The following is a 19,444-nucleotide window of genomic DNA, read 5'->3' as shown; positions in this document are numbered from 1 at the left end:
GCTAGAAGGGAGGGAAACCGTAAGACATTATATTGCACCTTTTCTCTGCTTCCTGCTGTTTCGCAGCTCCGCTGAAATAGTCTGAAACCAGTGGCGGTAAAGCGCGTTTCTCATTTCACGCGCTGCCAAGGTTAGATCACCCAGCAGCTCTCCAGGTTAACCAAACTCTTCACAATATCGTAAAGACTGCTGAAAATGTTAATATCATTTGGGACAATTGTTTGTTTTTTTTTTTCTTTCTGTTAAATAAATAATTCTCGGTATTTCTCTGATGCTTTCTGTTTTCTGAGCTCCATGCAAACACTAAGCAATTATGTAACAAGAGAGCAAACAAAACCTTTTGAAAAAAAAAAAAATGTGCATAATCTCTCTGATAATTATCTCAGCTAACACTTTGAGCTCATCTCACAGAAATACTGAACTATAAAAAGGAAGTTTTCTTGCGACAGTCTTTCTAGCTCTTTAGAAGATTAAAGCCATTTGTTTGGAGATTTTTAATGCTTTTTAAAAAGAGAGGTTGCAGTTTGGGGACTCTGCTTGCGGCGTGGTGCAATGAAATTTCTGCTGAACGGCATCTTTACGTGATGGGTGGATGTGTTTCAAAACATTTTGAAGTCCATAAAAAAGCAAATGCCCGAGCTAGAGCATTAATTCTCTCTTGCAGCTAGGCCACAGAAAACCTATAGGTGCTGATTAGCCGTTTGTTGAAACTGCTTCGTGGTATTTACCGAAAGCTGGGGATTTGGAGAACAAAGTGGGTGTAGAACATTTTAAATATTGTAATATTTACTTCCCTTGTCTTTTGTGGGGACTTCTGTTGCCCTGCAGAGGAGGGTCCCACAGAAGGAACTAAGCAGCCATGGTAAAGGATTTGGGGTGGGGTAAGAGCCATAAAACCGTAGTGAATAATAATAATATTAATAGCAATAACAGAATAGATACGTGGTCTCTGTAAGTGAAAGGGAAATGGAGCTTGTAACCTACTTTGTATTTGTTCTAGGTGGATTGTACTCTTGCTTTTTCATGTCTGAAACACATGTTAAAGATAAGGAATACACATAGCAGTATCAAAGTTGATGTTTACAACAACCTATGTATGTGCCACTGGCTGATTAATACTTTTCTTGAGTGTTACCTACAAAATTATTAAACGTACATGTCAAATTTATAAGCAGTACCTGTAAACTTAGTAGTTGGAAAACCATGGGTAGGTTTTTAGGCATTTGGGCAAAGTCAAAAGTAGAATCTAAAATTTAAGCAGCACGGCAAAAAGACAGTTAAGTTGCTTATTGCAAAAAATCAATGCCATCAGAATAAATGTGGTTTCTCTTGTGAGTGGGGTGAAGGGCATTGTGGCATGCTGGAAGGCCACGGACAGGAGAAACTTTCTTTTCAGATTATTTCCAAGTGTAAAAGTGTTTAATTATGATCAAATGGTTGAATCTTTTGCAAACGTATAATTGAAGAATTGAAGATTTTCGATTCACGCACACCATTATGATGACTGCTCCTGACATCTAAAGGAGTTGCCTGGTTGGTTGAATACTAGTTAGAAAATATGCCGGCTTCCAAGTGGATACAGGGCATGGGCTTTATACTTGCGATATTTCTGCAAAGAGATCAGACTTGCAGGATTGTATAAACGTGCTTTGCAGTTCCAGCTGCTGCAAACATGACAGTCTGAACGCCAAAATGGGACAGGAAGGCACGAAAAAAAAAGCTGATGGAAAATGCAATTTCTCAGGCAAAGAAGCCAGGGAGCTTGGGAAAAGGATTTGGCCCCAAGAAAAGGTGTAACTAAGAACTGAAAATTATTCAAGTTGCTTTGAAAACAAAATGTTTCGGTTTTTCTTTTGAAACAAACATTCAGCAAAATTCAATTACAGTTCAACCAATAAAAACTGTGGTCCCTGAACTGACTCCTGTTATAAGCAGAGGCAGACTGTGAAATACCTTTGGTACTTTTCCTGGAGAAGTTTGCTAATACCAGTAGTTGATATTGGCACCGTCTTTTCTAACAGACTGCGCCAAATAAATGTCTTAAACTTAGCACTGGAATGGGAGATAGTAATTCATCACAGCCCCAGCTGCCTACTCACGCAAACTGCAGAGATGAAAGAAAATCTTCGCTGCCTTGTCAGCTAGCAGCGGCTTCTTCTGCAAGCCCGAAGTTTCCTATTCACGCTGGCAAAGTTATCGGGAACCGGGGGGAGTATTTGGAGAGATTTGCAAGTCCTCCTGGTGGGCAGGATTGCAAAATGGTGTACTTGTTAAAAATAGCCAAATTAAGATTCGGTAGATGCTGATAAAGCATTGCTCGGTGCGGGGCGGTGGCGGGGGAAACCCAGATGAATGGGGATGCTTTTCAGTTTGATTGGCAGTTTGTCACTCAGTTGTTCACTGAGGACAGAATCGGGTGGGATATTTAGACTGAAATACATCACCTGTCTTGCAGGAAAGAGAGCTTTGAATAACTTAACCTCATCTTGTGGAGCTTACTTCAGATTTCTTTTTGCCTCACTTGCTTTTTCTTGGTGTCCGGTGCTGTTCAGCAATATTTTTTCTGTTGCTTCTTGACACTTGAAAAGCTAAAAATAGCAAACATAAAGCATCCCATGACAAGGCAGCAAGGTTTTTACAAGGGTTATTGTTTAAATACCTATTCTGCATTTGCTGTCTAGAGTTGCTGAATATGCATTGAAAATCTGATTTTTATAGCTCCTTTTGTGTTGATGTAGGTAATTTCGTCCCCTCTTTGCACAGAACAGAACAAATAGGTATGTCTGTCAGATCCTTTGAATGGACCAGGAATCGTTTATCATTCAGGAAGGACTATTCTTGTAAACCTCCCATTGTCTTCTGTCGGCTCGCAGCCTCTAGCAGGAAACTCAGTCTCTGCTGCTGGCTCAGTCCACAGGCAGGTTTTAGGCTTCTGCAGCACAGCCATAGATGCAGATGCAAAACTAACTGGGTTTGTGCCTTTCACAGAAAAGGAATGCATTAAGAAAGAAGCCAGAAAGATAGTTTTGGTTTCTACACCATTACTATCTTGCAACTCGGCACAGCCAGGACTTCAGCGAGCAGAAAGTCTGTAAAAGGGAAAAGGTGTTTGGGGGAAGGTGGCAATATGGCAGGGAGAAACAGCTTGCAGAATTCAGGAGAGATGGGGTTTTCTGCAGAAACAAGTGTGAATTTTTAAACGACAAGAGTCTGTGTACTGCTGTACACCTTCTTCCCTCCTGTGGTTCCACCAGGAGAAAAGTGGCCAGCTTTCCAGCTTGAAGCTCAAGAGGTCTCTGATACACTTCTGCATGCTTCTTGCGTAACGTGGAGCAATCGGTTTGCCCCTCTCCATGAGCGGCAATGAAATTGCTCCGAAGGTCATAGAGCAGATTGCAGAGTCAGTCTAGCCCCATAAGTGTGGCATTTACTTGAGTTTATTTGTCCATCTGAGTGGACCCAACCCAGCACGTGCTTAACAGAAATCCAGTATATTCCACTTGTCACTTAAATGCTCTGATGACCTTTGCTGCAAGGGAAGGTCAGAACAAGATATTGAAGGCAGGAGTGTCAATGAATGTTAAATACTTCGCTATTTCTCAGGATGTGAAAGTCCCAGAAGGATCTCTTAGTCATCCATCAGTCCCCAGAAGAGCAGAGAGAGAGTGCTTTGTGGTTCTTGCTTTAGGGAGATACTTACGTCTCATGTACATTGCTTGCTTTGGCGTCTGTTTACTTCCAAATTTATGGGGAGGTGGTTGTGGGGGAGATACTATTTTTCAATGACTGATTTTAAATTATGGTGAAGACAGGCTTGTTAATTCAAATTGGTTTTGTGTATGAGTGGAAGAATTTGTTATGGTGATTGTACAAGATTCCTTCTTCGGAAAATTGGTCATTTCTGCCAGCTATTGGAGCAATTTCTAGACAGCTCCTTCCAAAACTTGGTTTCTAATTTCATGGCTTGACATGCTGACTTGTTGTTTTCATCTTAAAAATACTCAGGATGATGATTTACAGGTTGAGAAAGAAAACAGATGCGATTGCTGTTGCTTTGACCCCAAGTTGTTATTGTTCAGGGAGAGCTGATGAAGGAGGGCGTTGGTGGGTTCCTGCTCTGCTTTTAGTGTTACTAAATGGAGAGAATAGGACACGCTCTTTCCTACTGAGATCGGGTGAGATGCTCGCATCCTAGCCACCTCTGCTTCTAAAACCTCTTGTATTGGGTGAATGATGCTGAAAGACTGCTGGTTGCTCATGGCAGCACCCCTTGCTGCTGCTCAGTTCTTGGTTTGGAGTTGTGACATTGACTGCCACGGACTGTCAGTCATCTCTCCATTGATCTGCCAAAACCCAATTCATTATTCAAGTGGGTTCTTTCATTGTTCAAGTAACATTCATCGGTTCCCTGCCAATATAAGGTAGTTAGCCACTTGAGTGCTGTTTGTGTGAATCATGGAGGTTTATCTAGTAAATTTGTTAAGCAGTGGCTAAGCCCACGCACTGACACAACAGTGTATAATTGTAGGAAAGCGCTTGTCTGGCAGACTTCCAGACAAGCAGTCCCAAGAGTCCATAGGATTTAATTTTTGATCCCGAGGAAAATGTATGTGTAAGATAGCACCTTCTAGCAAAAATCATTCTCACTAATGTAGATTAAATCATATTTTTCACAGCAACAGATAGTAATGCGAGAAGGCTTTACGTCTGTAGGAATTCAGAGGTTTGCGTGTTTAGCTATGGTTCAAATCCAACTCTGCTCTGAGGGTGTCCTACAAAAGTCAGCCCCGTGTAAGGGCATTTTCTTTTCCTGCGGAGATGTGGGATATGGGAGAGACACGGCTCTGCACCACCTGTCCAGGAGCCACAGAAGGGTTTGACTTCTTCAGCAGCAGAGGACTTGTGCCAATTTTTGTGCTGCTCCTTACAGTTTCTTAAAATGGGGGCTGGGGGGGGCATGGTGGTGGAGGCGGACACACACACGTCTCATTGAACAAGGGCATGGCCCCCCTAGCAAGCTCTTAATTGCTTCAGCTACTGCATTTGGCAGGTGGGGTGCAGGATGCTTCCACAGCAATCGGTGTGAAGCGGCTGGAGAGCTGGGTGGCAGCCTGCACCCCCTGGAGGGATTGCTTGCAGGTTATTGAAAGGTTGGACTTAGGAAAGTCTTGAACGTCCTATGGAATTTGGCCCAGTGAAGGAGAGATGAAACAGCTTCTCACTTCTTCACGGTCTTCTACATTTTCCAATATGAACCTGCTACATAGTTTGGCAAAACTGCCCTGATCGAGGCTGCTGAGAGGAGGGCACGAGGATGCTTCCAAACTAGGAGCTCTTCTGTGTGCAGCTGCTTCCCTCCTGCCCCTCTGCACAAGCATGCACCCACCCGGAAAGGCTGCAAACTCAGCTGTGCATTAATAACTACGTCTCAAAGACAGAACATTTTATTTAGGAGTGCTGGAGATTGTCTGGAGGAGATCATTAGTTTCTAATCGCACTTCTAAGAGATGTAGGGCTAATGGAGGAGGAGGTGTTGATGTGGGGACTGCCTTACGGTAAAGAACTGCTTGACCCAGAGTGGTTTTAAACGTTGAGACAGGGTGCCAAAGATTTTCCCAGAAGGGCTGATTTGGGTGTATTTCTAGCTGTCTTGCTCCGGGCAGGTTGGCATTTGGCCTCGTCACCAACATCCCGCTGGATGAAATACCAGAAGCAAAGCTGTGCATCACCCCTACCTTTTGTCTTTGAAGTGAGTGTATCTTGATATTTCAGAGCTTGAAGGAAGGTTCTGAAAAGGTGGGAGGACACCTAGAAGACTAGGGGTAAAGATTTCTGCACAACTAAGTCAGTGATACAAGTTGTAAGTGGAACGGGATAAATTTATTAGTTTAGCATTTCAGATGAGGCAATGATAAAGGTGGTAAATTCTTTAACATCCAAATCAGGAGAGAGTAAAACTGTTTATTCACATTGACCCATCGGCGCAAACTGAAGGAAATGACACAGAAAGTTACATGAAGTTGCATTGCAAGTGGAAATTTCCCCTTTTGAGTGCCATTGAAAAAGCATTTTGACACTTTTGGATTGCTGAACCATAGTCCGAGTGCTATCAGCTCTACAAAGCAAGGGTATCAAGGTTTTTCTGTGATATCTTTTGAATATTGGCAATCTCAGCTATGTCTCACAGCTGGAACAGATGAAGTGTATTGGTGTCGGCACAGCAAACCGAACTCGGCAACCTTAGTATTCTCTGAACAGCTGCATGGAAAAGGCTTAGAGTATAAACGTTATCAGTAGCCTACAGTAAAAACCAAGTTACTCTTAGGGAGTAAAAGATCTAGCATCATCCACTTTTTCATGAAACTTCAGTCTAAGAGTGAGATTGGGGTGGATATAACAAGGGTAATTGGTAGGAGCACCATGGGGGGCATACGTGCCTTGTTTTGTTTTGGTTTAACTCTGACATGGCAGTAGATTTTTAGGTTCTAGTTTATAGCAAAACCATGTGTCTTTATATAAAGAGCTTTAAAACTGTAAACCAGCTTCCTTGGGAAGCTTTATGGGATTTTTTTTTTTTTTTTTGCAAGGTTATAGCTAGCGTGTGTTTATATAAGCTTTACTTTTATTATCATTGGCTTGATATGTTTAAATGAATTTATGGTATCAAGAGAGATGGGGCAGTGAGTGGGAGAGGTAAAAATGAAGAAGGAAATGTTATTTCATGCTATTGAGCTATGTTGTTTAAAGCAACTGAAAATTGCTATTAAATAAATGATATGTAAACGTGGAAAATCAACCTTTACACAGTGTTCTTGCTCACACGCAGTGCAAGCAACCACCTGAGAGGGTCCCAGAGGGATTATCAGATTGTCCTGGATTACTCATAACATCTGTATCTCTCAGGAAGCAAAAAGTTTTAATTAATCCAACTAGATCAGCAAATGTATTGGACTAGCTCACAACACAGAGCGGCTTTATAGCGTATTGTGCTAGAGGGATAAACAAATCTTAGATAAAAGATAACCCCCAAGGTATTATTCCACTTGGAGGAAGGGGCTGGGGAGATTGTGCGTGTTTTTCTGTTCTGAAGTTTCAGAAAGCCAACCGAGTGATCTGGGCCTGTGTCTGCTCAGAGATCCTTGGAAATCTGCGGGGCTTAATTTTGTATACTCATGAGATGATAGTACCTGTGTGTGGTTGGCATTCGAAAGGGAGAGTTACCCAAGTAAGTCAGGGCAGTTACCCTGGTAGACCCTGCCTGATTTCAGTGGAGCTGTTCTCCTCAGGGGGCACTACTTTTCAGTGGGTAAACCAGGGATTTTCTCTTAAATCTCCTTAATATTGGCCTAGCTTTACTTGCAGACAAGTGCTGTGGCTCATCAACCAGAGTGCAGGGAAAGTTGTTATGATGAGCAGCGGAGTGAGGAGACAACTTGGTTGAGGAAGTGTCCCACTGTAGAAAAATTGAATCATACCGGTGATTCGGGCCTTAAAATATTATTTTTTTCAGGTCAATCAAGAGATTTCCTTGCCTAAATTTTGTTAGTTTTAATTTCAGAACGGAAACACTGTGTGACATCGTTGCACATCCAAAAAGGCCGATAGACTTGGGGGTTTTGTGTTGTTTTTTGTGAAAGAAAGAAAAAGCCCAAATCTGTGGGAGGTTTCATTATTGCGCTGCTGCCTGTGGTGCTGCACTAAGAGATATCAGGTAATTGGATAAAAGATGACAGATGCTAGTTCTTGGTTTCTCATTGCTTCATTTCTGTAGGTCTGAAGTAGTACAATGTCATGTTCCTCTTGAAAATGCTGAGAGCACTTAGGACTGAGCCTGCGTGTGTCTTGTCTTCATTCATCTTTCCTGCAGCTTTTTCTGCAAGAACCTTAGTAGAATCAGGAAAGATTTTCTGCTGGTGGAAGTATGGCTGCAGGTTCCTCCCTAAAGAGCTTTACCCCTTTCCCTTCGATTTGGGGGAAGGACAGAATGGGATCCAAAACAGCATATCTCCCCTGGGTACCTGCTGTGCGTCCCTGCCAGTGCTGAGTCAAAAAAAAAATCCAGTTGTGCTTCAGTAAGAATATTTTCGTCATGAATGATTAAAACTAGTTTTCTTCCACTGGCCAGCAGCCAGCATGGATTTGCCAAGATGAGTTCACGGCAAATTAATCTGATTTCTGTCTTTGACAAGATAACTGCCTAGTGAATAAGGGGAATTTAGTAGATACAATATATCTGAACTTTTTAAAAGGCTTCTGACACTTTTCTGCACAGTGGTCTCGTAGCAAACGAGTGAAAGATGATCTCAACACAGTCATAACAAAGTCAGCGATAACTGATTGAAAAATCTCTCTCAAAAAGTAATCAAGGGCTTCAGTGTCAAACCTGGAGGGAATTGCCAGGGAAGTCTTTGCCCCGTGTGTGATTTTATTCAACACTTTCATTAGCAGAGTTGAGTGACAGAACAGAGAGAGTACATTGGGAGAGTTATGGGAAGGGTTGCAAGCGGTTTAGATGACAGCATCAGAATCCATAATGATCCTGAGAAATTGGAAAGGCGGCCTGAAATCAGCAAGGTGAATGTCAATAAAGGCAAGTGCAATGCACCATGCGTAAAGAGGGCAAATCAAATGTGTAAGCGCAATATGGGGAATAACTGGCTCTGCTGCTGTGAGGCTGGAGAGGACCTTGGAGGAAAAGGGAGGGGGAAATGATAGGCAACTGCAGACTGAATGTAACACAGCAGTGGCCTAAAAGCTGTAAATCTTGCTCTGGAAGGTATCAGGAGCAATGCCATAGGCAAGCTGAAGAAAGCATTTACTCTGCTGGGATTAGGGCTCATGAGACATCCTTTTTTTTTTATTATTTTTTGATTCAGGGCTTTAAGGAAGCTGTAGACCAGCTGGTGAGAGAGGAGATCAATAAAAAATTGTTGCAAGACAGGATCTCAGGGGAACAGTTGAAGGAACTGCCTTTAGTTTAAGCTGATGGAAGGTGAAGGGGAACATGAAGATTGACTTCTACCATGGGAAGAGTGTGCTTGAAAGGGGGAAAAAATGTTGGTCCTCTGTGTTTTTTGAAGGGAAATCAGGTCACTTAGGAGGGAATGAAAGGCTAATGTTGGAAACAGCTTTCCAACATCAGTCCACCAAAACTCCTCAGCTATGGCTGGATTCAGACCGTGGACAAACCCATGACCAATTTTGGTAGACTCCACTTCAGCGATGAGTATCTGTCAGGCTTGCTCCGGGCATCCTTGCTCCTGCCTCAGTATGGGAGTTGGACCAGGCAATTCCTTGAGGTCCCTCCCAACCCTACGTCTCTCTGGTGTTGCAGGGAGAATTAAGTACAGCTGAAAAATCTCTTTTATGTGTTAAGCAAGGCAAAGCTAGCAAAGCTCACTTTCTCTAGATAGTTGACCATCCTTTAACATTTAGTGATGACTTATGGTCTGTGATGTAGTGGCCGCATGTTTGCACTGCATATTCATCATATATCACTTCCATATTTGAACTATAAAACATGCATGTATGTGCTGGTGTACAGTCATCCTGGGGAAGCTCAGCTCCCCGTGGAAATGCTGTTATCATCCAAATCGTGTGAGGCTTTGCGAGATGAATGGGGGTGTCGAAGACTAGAACAAAGCTTTAGTGGATGTTTTTCTGAAATTCAAGGGCTGCATGGTAGCATTCATATTCTCTAACGTATTTGGAAGGCATTGTCGGGAGCTGACGAATCTTGATTCAGTTATTTATTGAAGAACCTGTTCTCAGTGTGGGTCTGAATCAAGTCAATCTGCAGGAAATAGAGGGAAATTAATTTCAGTAGAGGAGTGTGACTTTTTTGGCTTTAAAAGTTTTTTTTACTGAAATATAGTTCTCAGCGGAACCTTCTTGCCTCAGTGTTTTCACCAGGACTTTTTAATTAAGAAAGTAAAGACTTACACTAAAGAAAGATCAAATATTAATTTTATCTTGGGAATTTTATTTTCCCCCTCTTTTTTCCTGTCTTTAGAATAGTAGAAGGATGGAAGTAGAGTCTTCCTTAAAGATTTAGAGAAAAGAGAGAATTGAGGGCAATTTTCTCATTTTTTAACAATTTCTCTCTTTTTCCAGGAGGAAACTAAACAAGCAGGTAAAAGGAAAAAGGCCATCATATAGAAAAAGATATTTTTAAACATTTAAAGATTAATAAGCTTTTATCTTATTTTGTCTACATTTTTGTTGCATAACAGCATGAAGGATACTCTGATAGAGCAGCATATTTACTTTCTTTTAAAGTATGTCATGAAAAGTAAAGCATATTTCAAAGCTCTGTTGTGAAGCATAATCAGAATTGAAATAGGATGAAGTTGATGGAAAGGGGGTTATAAATATCTGCCATTGATTTCTACGTGGTGATGTGACAATTAGGGATGGCTTTGGAGGCTGAGTTCCTCTGCAGGACAAAGCCCAGCTCTATAGAAATGGCATTGTGTCGAGTTCTGTGCCAGTTTTTTCTCAGTGGAAGATGGTCACTTTTGAGGTAAAAGCTACTTAAATCGGATCTTTCCTGAAGTTGAACAGTAGCAGTCATATCTGTGTCCCATCAAAATTTGTGTTTGTGTGTGTCCATGCCAACAGTAATGGTAGTCACTAGGGAAAAATTGTAATTCTCCCAATATATTGGCAAGGTTGAACAGCCTGAAAGCATCATCAGTCATCACACAGACAAACATTATCTGCCTTAGGATGAGGTGTTGCATCCTTTAAGTCTCATCTCTCTTGCCTTATATGTGATCGAATGGCGTTAGGTTAAAGCTAGGAGGGCAGAGCAAGGTGTGATGAATCCTCACCTGTGTTTTAAAAGCATTTAATCAGGTCCTTACGTCCTTCTGGAACTGGGACCTTAAGCTCGTGGTGTTTTAAGCACTCGAATGGTCCCACTGGCCTCATTGTTGCTTAATGCGAGCTTAACTTTAAGTGATTTTCTGGCCACGAGCCATAATGAAGGGAACATTTCTGACGTTTAAGGTTTATGGGCGGATCTTCCAAATAGAGTTAAGAGGGAATTAGGAGGCTAAGTCCCATTTGAAGGTCACTAGGACTCATGCCTAAAATTCATGTAGACATATTGTAAAACCTCAAAATCCATATCAACAAGGTCCTATGTATGGAAGTTATTTCTTACATGATACCTTTGAATGATCACCTGTTTGGAAAAGACACGGGAACACTGTCATTGCTTTATATGGTGAAAGGACTAGCTTCATTTGCCCTTCTTCCTCCTTGAGCATTTTAAAGCACAAAATCTGATGGATGCTTCCACTCCATTATTTTCCCCATGCACAAGATCACTGTAGCAGAGAGGTCTGTTTAGTGACGCGACGCTCTGTGTGTCTTCTTGCGTGTGAGTGACGGTGTGTTGAGCCCTATCATATACGTTTCGGTTGCAGCAGGGGCTGAGAGCTGGTCCTGCCGAGAAGCTAAACGCAGGTGAGCCTGCTGGTGTCTCGTGGGACCTTGCGGGAGTTGATGTGGTTGGTGCCACTGAGCTCCTTGTCCCCTTGCTGTAACTCGGGCAGGAGCAGGTGGGTGGGTGCCTGTGGTTGCACCCATGTCGAGGTTGCTCTGCTGTCTTTTCTGGGAAGTCGAGGAATAACGTTGGCTGTTAGATGGGATTTTAAATAGCAGAATGAGACATCTGAAGCATTAGTCTTCATTTCAAAATAATAAACCTTCACTGGCAGAACTTCCTTAATATTTTTCAGGGATCATAACAGATGCACGTTATTTGTGTTGTGCTGACGGGCTTTGCAGCAGGATTACAGTTTTAGGAAGCTAGTGCCTTCGTAGATCCCACAGCCTGCTTTGGGCATTTTTGAAAAAAGTGTTTTTCCCAAGCTTCGGAGTGGGGTCCAGCACTACAGCTGCGTTACATATTCTACCAACTGCTAAAGGAGCAATCTGGGAAAGCACAAGCTAAAATCAACTTTCTGTGTAACCTGTTAAAAAAAAAAAAACAAACCCAAACCCCAGGAATATCAGAGAGTATTAACGAATTAAATCCTAAAGTGCTTTGCTAAACGGAGGACTTAATTATAAATATTGGGGGTCTCTCAAGCAAAATACTCTCTAGCTATCTTAGGAAAGAGTAAGATTTCAACTCCCCTTGTTACAGACAGAATAGCGAGAAAATTATTCGTATGGTTTAAACATGGGTGTGTTTTTGTTTAAATGCTTCTTATAGGCAGGAGGAGCCATTAAAGCCATCTAAATGTTTGCAATATTGTAAGGGGTGATTAGAGGCTTTGGAAAAAGTTTAATGGAAGCTGCATCAGTATTGAACACCCACACAAGCACACAGAATAGGAGGGATAGGAAGCTGGGCTGAGCAGATTTGATCTAGCCTAATTAGTCAGATTGTTGTTGTTGTTTTTACAGTCTATTATTGATATACGAACACGCTGTTGAAGAATTAGTAATCTAAAACACTGCAGTTCATTAGAGATTTTAGTGGTGCTCTAATAGCCACACTCCATCTGGATGGTAATAAGAAATAATGGACCGTAGAGAAGTTATGCATCCTCACCTTATAATCCATTTTCAGCCAGCTGAGAAAGCATCAAAGAGGATGTTTGCTGAAATATATCACTTTGTGATTATAAATTCAAAGGGAGCAGAGTCCTGTGTCCTGTATCTCTGCACCAGATATTTAATCCTTTCTTCCTTTGCATGCTGCACAAAGATTTCTAACCAAATTTGTATTGTGGATAAAGGCGTGTCATTGTGCCAATATGACACAGACTTCTCTGCAGTGGCATGACACTTTTAATGCTTTTTATGTTCCTACAATAAGAATGTCAAAATGAATCAGACTTCCTTATACTTTATTGACTTTCAGATTATAATTGTAGCAACAAAGTGTCTTCATGTATAATGGCAACACATGGAGGTTGTTAACTAATGTGTTTTCATGTGTACACGGAAAGGAGGAGTCAGTTGTTGTCTCTTTTAATTGGTAGCGTTTAACACAGGAACACGAGCTTTTGGATAGAGATGTCTGAAGGTCTTGTCTAGGAATGTGAAACCTTTAGTTTCATTTCCGGATCTGACATTTGATAGAATTGTGATCTTTGGCATTTGATAAATTTTGTGGTTCTTTTTTCTTCTCCAAACCTATGCCTGATTTATTGGTTTAAATGTTAAACGGCTCAGGGCAGGAACTCCACATGTTTTTGTACAGTGCCTACCAAACCATGTTCCAAGTTCCAGGGAGCCAACAAAAACAACTGAAAATGTTCCAGGAGTAACAAAAAAAGTAGTCTGACTGCACTGAAGTAGTCTAAATTTCTGTACTTGACTCCACGTAACTGGCTCAGACCTCGGGTTAAAAATTCAAAGAGTGCGGGAAGGCATTTAATTTTTACCAATCTACAGTTTAAAAGCTCAGGTGAACGCAGAGGTAAATGGAGGATACTGTCCATTGCTATGGCTGATCTAATAGACTGCAGTCAGGATATTCCATGTTAGCCACTGTTTTTTTTTTTTCTTCCCACAAAGAACAAGAAAACAATTTAAAATTCTCACTTTTTTAAAATTTTGATGATTTGTCACTGGTTTGAACTGTTTGCGTGAGATTTCCTCGGTTTCTTGTTCTTGTAACCTGTTTCTGTCTCAAAAATTTTGGAGTAACCTTAAGAAAAAAGCATAGTAAATTAAATTCTACCATAGATAAACAAAAATGTTATTGTTTGAATGCTTTTAATATTGAAAGGATATTTTCAAAGTTTTGTATATATGTTTTATCCTAATGTGATCAATAATTGCACTGAATTGAGGCTCCTGCCTATGACTGTTGTTACTCTTACATGTACTTCCAAAAATGAATGAAAAAGACCACATTTTTCATGTGTAGCTATAATAAATGAAAACCAGACAAACTCATTTTCCATCAAATTTCCTAAAAACATTCACCTTGATGTTGGAAAATATCAGGCCAAACAAGTTATTATGATCAAAGGAAGAAAGTTGAGAGTAGGAGGTGAAACTCTGTCTCAGCTGGGGAATGCACTGTTCACTCTGCAAATAATATTTAACTCCCTTTCTTAGTCCAAACTAAATATCCTTATTTTGGTAAAAAAAATCGATTAAATATACATTTGTGAGACTTGATATTACCTTACTTCCAATTCCTGCCCCAAGTAAAATTTTACAATCAGCTTTATATTTGTAATGTTCTCTTTAATTGTTTTTTGGTTCCTTCACATTCAAGACACCTAACTAAAAATATCAAGAAAGTTAATGTTGTGGGCAGAAGATTAGTTAGGAAGAGTGTCACAAAATGAGGACAAATCCATTTCTTAGGTTGTGACCCTATTACGTCATTTTAGAAGCCGGTATAAAACACTTAATTCTGTTTAGGCAGTCTGGGTATCTGATCTGTTGGATTAAGATGTTTTGACAATTATCCCATTGTTATCCTCAGGGACTTTATGTTCATGTGATTTTTTTTCTTGAACAGGTTTCCACGGAGATGGTAATGAATTTTTTTCCTAATCTTTTCCCCCCAAATTGCTGATGTGGCACAACTCTTGACCTGGCACGGAGCTATGTAATTCTGTACAGCTATAATTGGAATAAGGCATTCTGTGTTGTCCCAGGGTAAAATCCCGACATAGTTTTTCTGCTTATTTCCTTGCAACCAGAATGTTACCCCTGTTGTTTTGACAACGAGGGGAGACCTGCAGGATCCATAGGCTCAACAGTGCAACAATATGTCTTGCTGATACTAATTTCAGCTCACTTTTCGTGAGACGGTAGAGCATGGAGCGTGGTATCTTGGAGGCTGATTTTCTCATGAAGACGGGGGAAGCTTCAGCCCCCATCTCTTTTTTCTTTTCTTCTTTCTTTTTTAAATGAAAGCCAAGCTGGCTTGAGTCAGGGTGTGCTTAACGATGTTGAGATGTGAAAGTGAGTACCTATCAACTCAGAGTTATTTTTTGTGGGTGGTCGCAGCATCTATTTGTACAGGCAGAAAGTGAAGCCTGTGTTGCGCATCACTGTATTACATGGTATTGTAAGAAAAATCTTTTTTGTTGTTGTTTCATTATGAAATTATCCATGCCATCCCATAACATAGTGGAGATAGCATGTGAAATAATTGCTGCTAATTAAGCTTTCCTGATTTAAAACCATTTCCATAATCTAATTAGGCTAAGTAAGTAGCTGAGTGTTGTATGGGATAGTTAATGAAAATATTTATAAGCCTGGATCATGGTGAAATTAGAAAAGGTTGAAATTAATTATGGTCAGGAATTTTTCCTCCTCTTTTCCAACCCTGAGTATATAAATGGACTGGGATGAGGGCTGGCAGTGAGGTTTGTTCCCTGTGTTTCCTCGTGCTACTGGAGGAGAGATTTTCTGCTGTCACCTGGAACGCTTATCACAGCAATCGGCATAAGTATTTTCTTTCCTTTGGGAGGTTAGCACTCTGTGTTCTTTATGCAGGATAAATAAGCTTTTTCACAGAATTATGTTGTCAAAGTCTTTAAGTACAGAATATTGGAGACATTTAAAAATATATTAAAAAAGCACTTTGGGCCCATTTCATAGCAGTCATTCTGTTTGCTTCTGCTTTAATCTTGCCCATTTTTCACTGGAAAATCTGATGCACGCTTTTCCCGCAAAAAGGACAGGCTCCCACCCTTTCATAATCAGCACGTACACCACTGTCCAATAATCAAGCACTTAGTGAAGAGTGCAGCAAACTTATTTCAAAAAGCAAAGTGTCCCACTTGACAAACCTCTAAGGATGAAGGAAATGTAAGAAAGTACCAAATAGCTGTGCTACATTCTCCGAGGAGGAGGATTCAGTTTGCCTCTTCCTTCCAGCAGTTACATCGGCAGAGTTCATTTCTGTGTGCTTTGTGTTGATCCCGAAAATTTCATCTATGCGAAGGATCTCCAGACCACAAAACCACAGGCAGAGGTGGTCCAGGGGAAGAATGGCAGACAAGTGTGGTTCTCCTCATCCAGACTTTGTGGAGGAAGAAAGGCACGGATTTTGGGGTGCCAGTAGTAACCTGGGTTCGTGTTAAAACCTGGGGTGGAACTGGATCGGTCATTCTGTGCACATGGCTTGTTTGCAGTGGAAATGTCTTCATAGAAAGGACAGTACACTTTTTTTTTTTATTTTAGGTCTTGGAACGTTTCCGTAAGTGAAAGGACCAATATAGGCAGATTCAAAATGTTTCATCTGGAGTTTTTATTCTGTTAGTTCCTTTATTGGCCTGAAAAAATAAAGGAGAGGGGGGGAAGGAAAGAGAGGAACAGAATCCTCTGCTTGGAGCATGCAGGAGGGGAATTTCAAGGCATCTATTGGTCAAGGAACTACTGACTACAAGTAGTTCCTTGTTGAATCAACCAGAAGAAAATGATTTGGGACCTTCATCCAGCGGCCTTTTTTTTTTTTTTTTTTTTCCTTTTTTTTTTCTCCAGTTGAGAGCCAACTTTACCAAAACAACGTGGAATTTTATTAAACCTGATTGTTTTCCCAGGGACTGAGAGAACTGATTAAACCATGCAGTGAAGGCCACGCTACAGTTTCTGAGATGCCCTTAATGAGAAGGCTCTTTTTCTTAACAGTAATAATACTGAACAACTCAAAAAAAAAAAAAGAGAAAAAAGGGACAGTGTTTCTGATGTATTATGGTAATCGATGTGGATTATAATTTCTACTGTCTGTACAAAACTTGACCTTCATTTTGGTCTGTGGCCTGAAAATATAACTTATTAGTGCTTCTGTACTGTCCCAGTGGTGTTTTGTAAGCTAATTCAGGGTACTTAACATATAGATATCATATAAGGCTGGGGTTAGGTAGGGGTAGGAAGTGAGTCTATCCCTGAAGAGGCTCAAAGTACATCCATAATTCAGCAACAAGAGAAATTGTTTTAATTAAAGTTATGTGATTTTCTTTGTAGACTTCAGGCTGTAGTTTTTCTGTGTGCTGTGGGACTTCTATTTAAAACCATCTTGCAATATACTTTCCTAGTAAAAAGCAGTATCATGGGGAAGACATAATCTTGAATTCTTAAAAAAGCACATTGTTTCACATAAATGAGTATTAATCTTAGTGCATGGCTCAGAATGTTTTAAAAATGGTCCCCTTGGATAGAATTTATCTTGCCTAACTTAAGACATGTATGATATAAAAAATTATTGTCTTTCCCAACCTCCTTTAGGTTTCTTTTAGACTCATTCAGAAGAAATGGTCACTTTCAAGGCACAATTCATCCAACCCACTGTAGGTGTCTATACTCTAAAATGAGATGAAACCGAGTTCTTAAAATCTGATTATAAAACCAACTTAAATGTAGATGTCTGTATCCCACATTTCCTTAGAAACAGAGGTAGAGCTTTGGAAGAACAATGCAGCTGTACTTAGATAAAATCACCTCATGAAGCATGGGATTTTTTACATTGCCAGTAAATATTTTGTCATAAAAGTTTGTGGAACTGAAATAGTATATTTGTATGGAAAAGGAAGGAGGAGAAAGCAGAAAGGTCTGTTTCTCCTTCTCATGTGGGTGGGTGTGAATTCACATATAAACTGGCTGTGTGTATCTGAATGCGTTGTTTCTATAATTGCTCTGCTTTTATCATTTCTTCAATTGTAGGCGAATCTTTTCCCGTTCTGTAGATTTACGTGCAGCCCACCACCACTAGCGGGTTCTATCAGTTGGTGTAATTGTGCTTTCCCCGATGAAAGCACTTTGCCGAGAATTATTTAAGCTATCAACAAAAGTGAGTCCATCTTGGCCACACCTGAAGCGTGCTCCTTCCCTGTGTACCAGCGCAGCCTGCAGCTGCAGTAGTCTGAGTTGGATCAGGTTCGTCTGTGATAAATACGTGATCCAGAGAGATTACTCTGAGCATTGGAAAACTTTGAAGTTGTAGTAGTCGCTGGAAACCTGCTTTATTTTATCCTCTCTTGAAAAGGTGCCCCGAGTTGCACCGTGCAATCGGCTGATAGCACCTTCTTAATCAGTAGCTTCATTTTAACCATACCACGCAAGCTGTGCGCGGAAATTAAGAGCTGCTGTTGGGCTCTCTTAGCAGATATGTGGAGTGGTGATAAATTCCTGCCTTGCCTATGTTTTCCTTTGTTACTCGGTAATCTCCTAAGAAACGGTAAATACGACTGAGCGCTGAGTGTGCTGCTCTACACAATAACCACTAACCTAATTCCTGCAGGGAAATGGGGCAGTCGACGCTACCGTGTACTTGGAAGAAGAACGACTTATGAAGGAGCCAATAAGTACCTTGAGAGCGACTGCAAAATTGATAATATCATTTCGATTCAGCAGAGCAACTCAGATTATGCTGCTCCCAAACCCCATTAAATTAATCAGTTCTGACGAGTGTTACCTTACACGGCTCCGTGCAGAGGCTGCACGGAGTCACTTGTAACTTGTTCGTGCACTGGCTAGGCGATTTATCTCCCTGCAAAAGTATTTAGCTCTCTGGGTTGCAGGATAATTTGTATGTATTTCACACTTGATGTCAGTGGGCATCACTTTGTTAGAGTTTATTAACTGTGCTCATATGATAGATCCTGTAATAGCCACGGTCAGTCTCACATACAGACTTGGCACCAGCTATGTTAGATCACGGGAAGTGAATGTTTTTTTAAGCTGGAGACTAGTTTGAAATTATAGAAGTATGGAACCCTTTGATTCTATTGCTATATAAGTACATTTTAAAGCGTGAAGAGTGGAGGCAGGGAACCTGCAACAAGTACCTGTTTGAAGAGTGTGGTTTGCCTCTGTCAGAGGGAGTACCCGTGGTTTGTCCTCTAGGTTGTATCTTCGGAAGACACAATCAATACAATCGTAATCCAGCAAAGCCTACTTGTTTGCAAATAAAATTAAAAACATTCTTTTTCAGTATGAACTGAGCTGTGAAATACCAAACTTAATGTAGATGACTTTCCACGTATTTTATATGCTTTGCTCACTTGTAAGAAATACAATTAAGTTTTTCTTATTTGAATGTCATTATTTGCATTGCACCATATTATCCTGCATGTTGAATTGCATTGCAGCAATAAACGTAAAACAACACTTATTTGTACAACTATTACAGCTAGTTCCCTGCAAATGTCTGCATATCTTCAATAGCAACAAAAATTACAAATAGAAAACATGATACTTTTTTTGTTAACCAGCATATAAAAGGCTGAGTACATGAGTACTTCCCTACCTCCAACTCATTTTTCAACCTGCCGAGACCAAATGTGCTTGACAAAGAATCAAGAAAAAAAGCAAAACCCCAAAATTGATTCAGGACGCTTAGGCTACTGTGGTTTCACCTCCTCTAAGCAACTAGCTTTCTGCAATGTCAAGATTTTTCTGATAAATCAATGCCAATCATAAAAATGAAGTATTATCATTGTGATTTACAGTG

The 19,444-nt window shown here is 40.6% G+C and overlaps 1 protein-coding gene across 1 annotated transcript in view; it reads left to right on the top strand.

Annotated features, from left to right (window-relative positions):
- Positions 1-19,444, top strand: part of KCNH5 (potassium voltage-gated channel subfamily H member 5) — a gene marked incomplete at its 3' end in the record, with an annotated part of 163,395 nt that overhangs the window by 62,611 nt on the left and 81,340 nt on the right. The gene's annotated exons all lie outside the window — the stretch shown is intronic.

This window comes from Vanellus vanellus, assembly GCF_965231255.1.
Source record: "Vanellus vanellus genome assembly, chromosome: 6".
Classification (NCBI taxonomy): domain Eukaryota; kingdom Metazoa; phylum Chordata; class Aves; order Charadriiformes; family Charadriidae; genus Vanellus; species Vanellus vanellus.
This window is presented reverse-complemented; position numbering and strand designations above follow the sequence as displayed.